Here is a 12,748-nt window from a genome sequence, read left to right as displayed (position 1 = left end):
AAATTTATTTATTTATTTATGTGTGTGTGTGTGTGTGTGTGTGTGGCCAGCTCAGCCCAGCAGGGGGCGGGGCTGGCTGGCATGTGGTGCTGGAGGATTGAACCGCGGTCCTTGTGCTTTGCTAAGCTTGTTCTAAGTAGGTGCTTTAGACCACTGAGCCATCTCACCAGCCCCCTGGATTTTAGAATCATTGTATAATTAATAGAGCAGTAGATTAGGCTGAAATGAAATGATTTTTCTTAAGGGAGTAATAGTATAAAGCAGGCAGATGAATTTGCTTATAAGAGTCTCTATCACTGTCTTAGAGTATCTTAACACATTAATTAGTCTTTACCGTCTACATTTCAAATTCAAACCAACACACACACAATTTCAGTCTAGAGTTTCCCAGGGGAACAAGTGGTGGCCTTTGGACTGGGTCAGAAAGTTATACAGAGAGTGGTTGTATGTTTGGTGTTTAGGTCATTCAGTTGTATTAGTGACTTAAAATCCTGACACTGAGTTGATATTTTTATATAATAGGAATTCATGTAAACAAGTCTTTTCTATACTTTACTGTTTGCTAGCAGGAAATTATTAAGACTTTTACCAATGTAGTAGTATCTTTAATGAGCTGATAGAGAGTAGAAATAAAGATATTTATCTGTACTGCAATGAAGTCCAGTTAACCTCAGTTTATTTTATGTGATGGTTAAATAGTTTATATATTTTGTCTGTTTTTTAAAGAGCTTTCATAGGCCTGTGGTAGTGCTAAATGAAGATACCAATATAGAAGAAGAAATGTTAAAATAGAGTTTAACTTGGAAGGAGATAAAACTTTGATTATATATCGGTTGGAGACAATTATTTTATTATTCCAAGTGTTATAAATCTTGTGCTTATCCTGGATTTTATTTAGTTTTTCTAACAGGTGGTTGTCATTTCTATATTGTTAAAGAAATTCCAATGCATTTATAATCTGGACCCAATCATACAGATAGATTATTCTTAGTTGTAGATTGATACAGGAAGAATGTGTATTCTTTTAGGACATCTTAAAACTTTTGAATGTCAAATCTAAAGTAAATAATTCACAATAAGATTATTGTGCTATTTGAACATTTATAATAGATAACACATTTATTCATGCTTTAAAAATAATATCCTTTTGCTGAGCATGGTGGTACAAGCCTGTAATCACGAGGCTGAGGCAGAAGGATCTCCTCAAGTTTGAAGCTAGCCTGGGCTATTACCTAGTGAGTTCAAAGCCAGCCCGAACTAGATAGCAAAAGACCTATCTAAAAAAAAAAAGAAAAAAAGAAGAAAGAAAGAAAAAAAAGAAGAAGAAGAAAAAAATGAAATCCATTTCCAAGTTAAAACAGTACAGATGACATTTGCATGGTGCTTTATTCTTGAGTGAATTTTCCTATAGTATAAGACATGTACTGTAGACAAGGCCTGAAAGTAGATATAAATGATTTCCCCAAAGGATAAGCTGCATGAATCTCTGTGGTTTTTGATCTTATCTTTTCAACAGTGTATTTGAGAGTTATGAGGACATTCTGTAACAAATCTGACAGTTTGTTAAAAAAAGCTTCCTACAACAATCTCTTCCTTTTAATTTGTGAACCATTGTTTCTGCTCATATGAGTGTGTGTGTTTTGTCTTTGAGCAGCTTCTCTGCAGTTTCCCCCTCAAAAATACTGAGTTTCAAGGTGGTATTATCAGCATCCACAGATTTTATTTTAGCCATATCAGTTCCCCATTGCCCTGCTTACTCTCCCTTTTTCCTCACCCTTCTTCCTTCTTCCTCTTGTTTAATAATATTCTTCCTTCTATGTTGATGTCATCTTTTTAAGATTCTCCCATATCAGGCATACAGTACAGTATTTGGCTCTCTGAGTATAGCGTATTTTTTCTGCTCAGTTTCTGTTTATAGTGGTTTAGGGCCTTTTCCACCAAACCTTTATGATTGATAAAAGCACTCAATCTATCATGGTCAGTTTTTGTCTGTAAAGACAATGGGATAAGGTGATATCTAAGGAACACTGTAAGATTTGAACTCCACTTTAGGACTTCCTTTTGTTGTATTCTGAAAATACACTTTTTTCACAGCAACAGTGGTTTTATTTATTGTTGACTGCTGTATTCTCACTTCTAAGAATTGTGTCCAATGCCAAGTATGTACACAGTAATGCCTGTTGACTAAGTAAACAAAACCCAAAATAAGAAGCTTCACTAATCACAAGCCAGGAAGCACATTTTTGGGGTATATGACAGAAGTAAATCTCACTCCGTGTTGTCCTGGGAAAGTCTTGCTGTAATTCTCCATTGTCCTTTGGGTAAAGACTTAAACTTGCAACTTGTTTCAGAGAACCCATCTATATCTGCTCTCTGCTAATTTTTTTTTTTCTGCGAATTGTTTCAGCATTAATTTTCTTCATCTTTTCCTGCTTTCTCCTTCCTTTTCCTCTTACACTAATATTCTCAGCTTTAGCTATACTTAACTTCTTTTAGGTCTTCAGTGTCCTGGAATCTTATCTCTTGTATCCTACATGCAGCTTTCTTCTTTGTCTTTGCTTCGAATAGCATCCTTTATTTCCTATATCAGCTTCTAGTGCTTAATCTTTTAATTACTAGTTTATTCTGTTCTCTCTGGCTAGCCTTTAAATACTTATTGAGAGAGTCTGTATCTGATTTGTTCACTTAATACTAAGTTCCTGATTTGGGAACACACTTGCTCCAATGTGTGGGCAATTCAGGCCAATGTAGTTGAGGCCTATTAAAGAATAAAGTTGAACAGGTGGTGAAGTTGTCAACGTAGAAATATACAAAATTGTGCAATGTTGTTGGTTAAATAAAGAGCTTGGACTTAAATTTAATAGTAATAGGAAACCTGGCAACATTGTGAGCAGGGCAATAGTATAGTCTGAGCACGGTGGGAAATCACTTTATAGTATGAGCCATTTTTGACTTTTGTTTGGCTTCCTGAAACTGTCTCCCATCCAGTACTCAGATCCACTCTCCTCTGGAGTCTTGAGTGATCTTTCAATAGTGCAGATCTGATCAGGTCAGGATATTGTTGAAGACAGTTTGGCTGCTGTTGGAAAAAGAGGTTGTGATCTGTACGTCGGTTACCAGGCCATAAGTAATTGGTATGTGTGAGATCTTTCTGTTTTATTTGTACTTCATTTCCTTAAAAAAGATCTCATGTTTCTCTCAGGCCCCTAACCATAATGCTACCTGCTCAGTTCTACTTTTCATCTGGCTAATTCCCCCACATTTTTCAGAACTTAAGGCACATCCTCTCCATTCTCTGACCTCCATCCACTTAGGCCAGCTTAGATGTTGTACTCTGGCTGGGTACCTGTTTTCATTCCCCTGTAGGAACATGCTCAGTTATAGCTTTCCTGTTGGGTGCTAGTGAAAGCTGCTCACAGCTGCAGTTCCCACTGCTCCATGAAAGCTGGCCCATAAGAGTGGCTTATATTTTTGAAAGATTGAGGAAAGACTGTTTTCCAGTGCGAAGGGTCTACTTTACATAATTTACAGTTAACTGATTTCTTTTCTATTGAGATGAAAGGTAATGGATATATTTTTAAAGATGAAATACTTGTTTTTTAAAAAAAATGTACTCAGGAGGAAAGATGACTGCTGAAGGAAATTTAACCTCTGGAGCTCACTAAACTCCCACTGATGGAAGCCATTATGCCCTGCTGGGGAAAACTCTGACTCAGCTTGCTCTCTGTTTAAAATTATTTGAAAATACTTGTTTTCTTTTGTTATTGTATTTCTGTTTGAATAGTGTGACTGTTACTGCAAATCCTGTGAGTAAGCTCAGCTTCCCATGCATGCCATGAAAAATTCATTTCTCTGAGTTTAGTCACACGATAATAGGGTACATTCAGAGCTCATCCTCGGTCTCTTAATTGCACACCTTCCCCTTGATTGAAGTAGCACCATGACTCAATGTCCAGGCACCTTTTAAAAATTAACGCTGTCTTTTTATATTTTATTTGGAGATGAGTAAACATTTCCTGTTTATTCCTACGGGTCTGTATTTGACATTTAATACATGCCAAACCAAAGCAGCTTCTAAGATTTCGTTAAGAGTTGAGTAATTCTGGTGAATAAAGAGCCAGGAATGACCTGAAAGGACCATGTCTTCATATAGAAGTCATGTAGAAGTCCCTTGAGAGACTAAAGAAAGCCATTTCTAACATGTTCTGCTTATGTCCATGTTATTGGGTTTTAGTCTTGAAACATGATAAAAAAATGAATTGTTTCATAGAACAAGTGTTTTATTTTATTGCATACATTAAAGAATCTACTGTAATCAATATAATTGTTTTCTAGTAGTTACAGTAGATTAAGTTTATCTTAGGAAAATATGACTTTAAAAATTAATTTATATTTTGCAAGCTGTTGAAATATTATTTTATCCTTTTTATTCTTGTCACTAGACTTGGGAAAAGTTTTAATACAGTAAATAATAGCATGGGATATTCACCCATCTTTTGTAGAGCTTTGGAAAGTGGGAGCTGAATTTGGAGGACCAAGACATAATGCACACCTTATCATTTTAGTTTGATAAGGAATCATGGAATGGTAGACACTGGCATTATATTTCAAGTCTTTTACAAAGTAGAGTAGGATCATGGTTATTTGGTGGAATTTGAGGTCAATGTGGATCCAGGTTCAAATCCTAATTTATTGGTTACATAATTTGGTCAAATTATTTAATCTCTTTAAGAATCAGATTATTTGTAGAATGGGGTCATTGAAATTTATTCTGGAAGACTGCTATTCAGTGAGATGATATAGTCGTATTGGCTATGACATAATGTGTTCTCAATAAATGAAAATATTAATATAACTTATACTATAAGTGAAACTTAGGAAGATAACTAAATTGCCCAGTGTTGTAAAGTCAGCTCATTGGTACTTCTACTGGTAAACTTGAGCTTTAAATCTCTTCAATATTTTATGAGTTCTGAGGTTTAAACCTGGGGATGCTCTATCACTGAGCTTAATGCCCAGCTCTTTTAATTTAATTTAATTTAATTTAATTTTTAAGACAGCGTCTTACTACCTTGCCTATGTTGTCCTCAGACTTGCAATTCTCCTGCCTCAGCTTCCTTGTATCTAAGATTACAGGTGTGTGCCACTGTGGTTGACCAAAATTTTTTGTTTATTAAATATTAGGCAAGTGATTTCATTTTGTTTCAGTGTTATAAGTCATAAAATAACTAGAGATCCTTTTTTCTTCTCTCTTTCCAGATTGGAAATAATACCTTTGGGTAATTTAGAGCTTAATTTTATACATTTCAGTTATATAAATCAAATATATGTAGAATGTTTTAAAATTCAGCAAAGAATTCTGGAAAGAAAATTTTAAATAAGAAAGCAGAATAAAAGTAGGAAATGATTAGTGTTATTTAACAAAGTGATTGCTATTGACCATTGGTGACTACAGGGAAATGGTGTGATATTTATTTATTTAATTTATTTTTTGTATTCAGGACAGGGTATACAGGGTCTCAATATGTAGATTGGACTTGTAGTGATCCTCCTGTTTACAGTCTCCCAAGTGCTGGGATTATAGGCACACACTACCACACCCAGTCTCAATTGCTGTCTCAGCGTGCCCCAGGGATGAGGCCTGCACCAGCATGGCATGGATATTATTTAAAACAAAAACATCCAAAATCCTGAGAAAGTTTCAGCTACTTGATATGTAGCTCTACTTTTCATTTTATTCTATCTACATTTCATCTTATTCTATCCTATGTAGTTCCACATGTGAATTTAAAGGGAAAATAGTGTATATTAAGGATTAGAAAAGAAAACATAATGTCACAAGGTCAAATAATCAACAGTCTACAAATTTGATGCTGTTTGATGATGTGATTCTCACCAAGCATGGCATGTTATACCATCCAGGGGTTACTGGGTTTGATGCCTATTATCTTGGCACATACCTTGTTTTCTCATTTACAAGTTGAGTGTATTTAAGTCAATGGCTTCCTCTGAGTCTCCTTAAATTGATTCATTGATAATGGCTTAACTCATGGTGAGCTAATGATAATGATCAAATAAGATGTAAGATGCTTTGTATATTCTGAAATGCTTTTAAAATAGAATGTAGGGATGATATTTATAGTGATAATATATATCTTAATATTATATTTACTTTTGAATAATCTTTCGTAATTTAGTTACAAAACAAAGAAAGAAGCTGTTTTTAGGCAGACCTGACTATAAAGATGTTGACCAGATGTCTTGGTTATTCTTCTCTTGTTGCTGTGACAAAATACTTTAACACCCAAAATTAAGCAAGGAAAGGTTTATTTACCTTGCAGTTAGTGAAGGTTTCAGTTCATACTCCTCTGACTCCAAGGCAGATGGCAGCAGTCCATGGCAGCAGAAAGCAGTAAAAAGCAAAGAGAGGAGACGCAGCTACTGCTTTTAGCAAGCCCCTCTTCCTTCCTTCCATGCTGACTGGGAAGTGGTATGCACCAACCTTCCTGAGTTCCCTTTTATATCCTTTTTGTGCTGAGCCTCTCTAGGATGGACCCTCCTCGCCCTGGGGAGGGCCCTTCATGCTGTAGGGAGGCACCTCCACACCCTAGGGAGGGTCCTTCACACCCAAGGGCGTGGAATTGTTGAGCCAATTTAGTTAAGCTCTTTACTTCTCAAGTTGACACAATGTATCAACCGCTACAATCCACCCCTTGTCAACTTGGCAGTTAGACATATTTCTTTAAACCAGTCTCCAGATATAAAATGCTTATTAACATTTCACAACTTCAACATTATAATGCAGGTTTAAATATCATTAAGAATCACTATTAAGTCTGTCAACATTATATCACATGAGAACCATAACATTCTGTCCCTGGCCCCCCAAGACTTTTACACATCCCCTTGTGCAAAAGATACTGAGTCTATATGCAATAGTTGTCAAAGTTCTAACAGTTTCAGCAGTGCTGAAAAGTCAAAGTCCCAAGTCTCCTCCAAGACCTAAGACAAATTCTTAGCTGTGAGCCCCTGTACAAATGAAAAGTTAAACACTTCCAACATTCAAAGCCAGCAGATAAACATTACTATTCTGGAAGGTACACACAGTAGGATACAAAGCATCGAGACTAAAGTAAGTCCCAAATTCCACGGGGCAAACATTAAGTCCTGTAATTCCACATTCAACATCTGAAGCAATCTGTGGCAAATTGTGAGCTCTGCGTGTCCCCATCTCTATGGCACTTCTGGTGGTTGTAGCTTCCATGTCTTTTTTCTGAGGCTGGCTTTTCTTCCTCCTTGCAACTTTCCTGGGACAATCTACATTCCTTGCTTTTCCAAATCTTAGGGGTTTCCACTGAATAGGCTTCTCACTTACATATTCACACACTGCCTTCCTAGAGGCACACTGCCTGGCCTCTCAGGCCTTCTAGGTGGAAGCCTTCTTAACCTCAGAACTCGTGTATTCTGAATGCGCCTAAAACCAATGCTACATTGATGATGCCAGGGTCTGCAGCCAGCTGGCACAGTAGCCAAGCTTTTTTCTCTTTTGGCTATAGGGGTTGAGTGCCTGGATTGCTGAATACTCTGACCCTGCTTCCCAGGAACAAATTCTCTATGCTGCTAGCATTCTGGAACCTGGTATGGCCACTGCCTCCATTCTGGAATATGGCTGTATGCAACTTCTTCCTCAAGGCAAAGTCCCTTACCCTTGCAGTTCTGAGGCCGCAAAGGGCAGAGACCTGTGGCCTCCTCTGATGCCCTCAGGACATCTTTTCTAGTCTCCTGTTTCTCCTGACCAATGGAGATTTCAACTCTGTCTTTTCAGTCCACAGCCTTCCTGGCATTTCCTTTTTGGCTGAACTCACAACACTTTAATTCATCCTCCTGTGTTCTTTGCTCTTGATTTTCAATGTAAATCTGACTAAAAGCCTCTGACAACAACCATGCCACTGCTTCAACATTCAGCTGCTTTGAAGTTTCCTTTGTCAGATTAACGAGACCATTGCACTTAATCTTAGTCTCAGGCAATGTCTCTGGACACAAGCAAAATGCAGATAAATTTTCTTCCAAGCCATAACAAAAATCTGGAGTCCAATAACCAATGCAGTCCTTTTCCCCAGTAGAAACCTCCCCAGTCTGGTCTTTACAGATAGGATTTCTATCAGCCTTCTGGTCTTCTGAGCTCTGACCAGAATCTCCCATACAAAGAACAGCTGAAGGCATTCCAACTCTTTGTTTGGAGGCAACATCTCCAAACTTTTCCTATCTCTTCCCATAAGCCATTCCCAAATGCTTGTAATCCACATTGTCAGGTATAGTCACGACAAGAACCTAACTTCTCTGTACCAACTTCTGTCTCAGTTACTCTTATTGCTGGCACAAAATACCTAACACCCAAAATTAAGAAAAGAAAGGTTTGTTTAGCTCACCATTAGTGATTCAAGGCAGACTAATACAAGGCAGAGGGCAGCAGTTCATGGCAGCAGAAAACAGCAAAGAGCAAAGACATAGCTGCAGCTTCTAGCAAGCCTCTCTCCCTTCTACGCTGACTATGAAGACTCGAGCTCCTGCAAGTAAAGTGGCATGCACCAACTGTCCTTAGTTCCCTTTTGTGCTGAGTCCCTCTAGGATAGGCCCTCCATGCTCTAGAAAGGGCCCTCCTTGCCCTAAGGAGGGGCTTCATGCTCTAGGGAGGCATCTCCAAGTCCTAGGGAGGGACCTCTATACCCAAGGGTATGGAATTGTTGAGCCAATTTAGTTAAGCGTTTTACTTCTCCAGTTGACACCAGATGTTCCTAAATTTAGGAGAAACAACTAAGCAAGATGAAGTAATTTACAATAGCGTGCAAAGAATTTAGATTAGATATACATAGGCTCTAGTAACAGTTTGGTTTATGTAAATCTCTATTGTTTTTCTCAGAAATATTATAAAATTTCTTTAGGGGATTTCAAAAACTAAAACTACCTTTCATCATGTTTGTGTTGGGTTGGGTAGATTTCTGCTAAAGATGTAAAAGCTATTAATTTTATATTACCTCTATTATTCTCTTCTGACCTAAGACTTATAGATCAGGTTGTCAGTCTGGAAGTAATTACATAATTTGAGCTCCCCAGATACAGGTCCTCTGCAAAATATTAGTTTTAGTTGTTCTTTTTTCTATTTTTCTTTTCTTTTTTTTATTAATTGTATTGAGAAACAAATAGCAAAGAGACAGTTTCAGAACAGATTAGTAGGACAGTTACAATAATTAATACATTGCATATTGTTGTTTTCATAGTAGTTATTCATAGTATAAGATGCAGATATGATATCCTGTCCAAACACTATTAGTACAAATCTTTCTTCTCAATGAATTAAGAGAAAGTAGCTGTATATCTATCCTAACTATTTTGTATATACAGATACAAAATGGTCCTTCATTTATATCCCCCTTTTTTGTTTAGTTTTGTCAGAGATGAATATTCCCTTGCCATTTAAATATTGTAGGTTTGTGAATTCAGCAAAATAATCCAGTATAGTCCAGTAGTTCATAACAGTAGTGGGTTATCCATAGGACTTGCAATGTCAGAAGTTGTTGACTTGAGCCTTTTATAGCTCAGCATAATAATATGGCTTTACTTTTTATACCTCAATTTTTATACTTTTCTTTGGATAGTTAAGACCAAGATAAAGCGAGACCTATATAACAAGAAATGTAACTTTTGTATCTGACAAGATCAGTCATATCCCCTCAGGATTTACCCTGAAACCCTGTACCTCACTTTGTAGATCCTTTGTCAGTGTCAGCCATGTGGATGAGTCACAGCCATTGCTTGACCAATTTGCTCTTTGTGAAAGTCTGAGAGAATGTTTTTTCTCCAGGTGCCTCTCCTTAGGCACAGTATACATCGTTGATCACTTTGCTCTGTGGCCCCATAATCTCCTTGATCAGAAAACTTGGGACATTACTGCGTTACAGGACGTTACAGTACAGGTTCTCTTATGTCCTGAGTCCTCTCTGACCTTGAAATGGCTAGGACCAAAATGTTGGCTTTCCTTGTAGCCCTTCTTTTTCTCTAATTTTTGGTCTTCAAACTTCAGTTGTTAACCCTGCAGAAGAGAAGCTTAATGATATTAGTACCCTATAACATAGGCAGTTAAGCTGTACCTCACTTTCTGTCTGAATATCAAATATCATGAATATCAAACACATAACATGGAACAGGTATTTTCCATCAAGTATTGATATGTTAAACTTTAAGTCCCTACAGAATATGAAGAATAAAAAAATTTTAAAAATAGGAATAAACAAGTATATATTTTTACAGAGAAATTTAGAAATCTAGCCATATACAGCTTTGTTTCAGGACAGTCCTATGACATTTTTTTTTTTTTTGTCTCTTTTTTTCATTTATTACCCTTTTTTAAAAAAACAAATATTGGGGGAGATGGCTCAGTGGAATAAGTGCTTCCTTGGCAAACACTAGGGCCTGAGTTCAATCCCCAGTTCTGACAAAAGAAAAAAGAAAAACAAATATTTACTTGAGAGAGAGTATGGTAATAATTGATAGGACATTAGAAGCAGTATGTATGTAGAAGGCCAGAATGATAGGAATTCCAAGCATGGCCCTAGTATTACACTTTGCTGTCTTCAGTGCAATTTCTTAGTACACAGGTATCAGCATATATAGTTAGACAGGGTGAGAATCCTACCAATTAACTGCTAGTTTCAAAAACCTGCTAAAGATTCTCAGGATTATTGCCTAGTTTTAGTTTTAAAATTTCTTTTGTGCCACCTTTGGGTCATCAATGTAATCATATTAGAAAGATAAGAAGATGGTACTTAGGGCTGGTTGTTGTTGGCACTTGTGTTTCAAAGGCTGAGGCAGGAGGATTGCTATGAGTTCAAGGCCAGTTTGAACTATATGACAAGACTGTGTCTTAAAAAAACAAAAACATCAAAAAAAGAAGCTGTCACTGAAGTCATTGCTACAGAGTCTGCCTAAGAAAAACTCCTAACTTCCTACAGGTGTCAGTTTCTGAGTAATTAATGGTAAGTGCCTTATTTTATTTCTGAAAAATGAAAATTCTTCATATCAACTTCATTTGAAGTCTTTAGGGCACATGAATTCTAATATATTACTAGTGTTGACCTTTTCACATTAGCAAATGAGGCTGCTGATAGTGCTATGTACATATATATGCTAGCAGGTGGGAAAGAATATTTCTTCTTTTTTAAATTTTATTTATTTGTGTGTGTGTGTGTGTGTGTGTGTGTGTGGCCAGCTCAGCCCACCAGGGGGCAGGGCTGGCTGGCATGTGGTGCTGGGGGGTTGAACTGTGGTCCCTGTGCTTTGCTAAGCTTGTTCTAAGTAGGTGCTTTGGACCACTGAGCCATTTCACCAGCCCCGGAAAGAATATTTTTTTTTTTTTTTTTTTTTTTTTTTTTCCGGAAAGAATATTTCTAATATGGGTTTCCTTCTGTATCTTTCAAGAAAATCTGACCTGTGATCTTTTTATTACTATTGTTGCTGCTCTCGTAGTTGCTGAGATTATTCAATACTTGGGATCCAGCCTCATTCCAGGTACTTTAGATATATTTACACATTCAGTTCTCATGGCAATGTACTGAACATGTACTCTATCCCCATGTAACAAGGAAACATGGACAGAGAGATTAAATAATGCTCCTAGCAATAATATAGAGCTAGTTAGTGGCAAAGCCAGAATCTCATTTTGTTTAGTCCAGAACTCATGCTTCTGACATTTTACAGCACTGTTTCCTATTCTCAGTCCACTACACTGGCCTTGTGTAACAGCCCTCTTGGTATTACTTGTTTCCTGTATAAGAAAATGGAGGTTTACATAGTTGGAGAGAATAAAGAATTACATAAAACCTCAGTAGTATGATTATAATGTGGATTTCAGTGAACTCTTCTTGACTTATGAAATTTAACATTAGGAGTTGATTTCATGTGAAACTTCAATAGTATAAAGTGTTGCCTGTTGGGTAAAGTTTTGTGAACATGTTAGAAAAAGACAGTGACTTAACTCTAGTACTCAAGTCACACTCCCAGTAGGAGTGTATGTGTGAGCTACTACCATGTAGCAGTAATTGAGTGATATGATTATTCACTTATTTGGAGACCCTAAATTATTTCATGAATCTTTTCTTGAAAAACTAAAAGTGACCATATGTGATGGAGAGTTAGTATCATGTGTTTAAAAGGCTGTTTGGGGCAGAAAGCAAATATTAAGAAGTCAGACATATCTAAAAATAAGAATTACGTTCATTAGAACACTTTTCAAGGAAACCTGACTTGTTTATGTGTCAGTATTAGGGATCATAGAAACTAGGTAGTTCTTCTGAAGCTCTGGGTGACCTTAGTATACTGCACTAATCAGGATTTTTATAACAAAAGTGCTAAATGTAGTTAAGCGAATTTACTCATTATGTTACAAACACTTCGATATAAAGACTATGACTACAGTCACAGTAGTCATAACATAGCAATAGTAATATTAGTAACAATCACTACAGCTAGCACACAACTCTGTAATTTTTGTTCCCAGTATTGGGGATTTGAAACTAGGACCTCATGCAGAGCTAAGCAAGCGCTATAACATTGTTTTGTTTGTTTGCTTGCTTGCTTGCTTGCTTGCTTTCTTTTTTGGCAGTACTGGGGATCAAACCCTGGACCTTGTGCTTGCCAGGAAGGTGCTTGTGCCACTGAGCTATATCCCTGGCCCTCTTTTTTTTTTTTTTTT

General features: G+C 36.9%; 1 protein-coding gene across 2 annotated transcripts in view; it reads left to right on the top strand.

The window, feature by feature from the left end:
• The window catches only part of Scfd2 (sec1 family domain containing 2), a 548,660-nt gene that overhangs the window by 60,604 nt on the left and 475,308 nt on the right, over window positions 1-12,748 (top strand). The gene's annotated exons all lie outside the window — the stretch shown is intronic.

The sequence above is a fragment of the Octodon degus genome, unplaced genomic scaffold (assembly GCF_000260255.1).
Source record: "Octodon degus isolate 3935 unplaced genomic scaffold, OctDeg1.0 scaffold00019, whole genome shotgun sequence".
In the NCBI taxonomy this organism is placed as follows: Eukaryota; Metazoa; Chordata; class Mammalia; order Rodentia; family Octodontidae; genus Octodon; species Octodon degus.
Note: the sequence above shows the minus strand (reverse complement) of the source record. Positions and strands in the feature narration are given on the sequence as shown.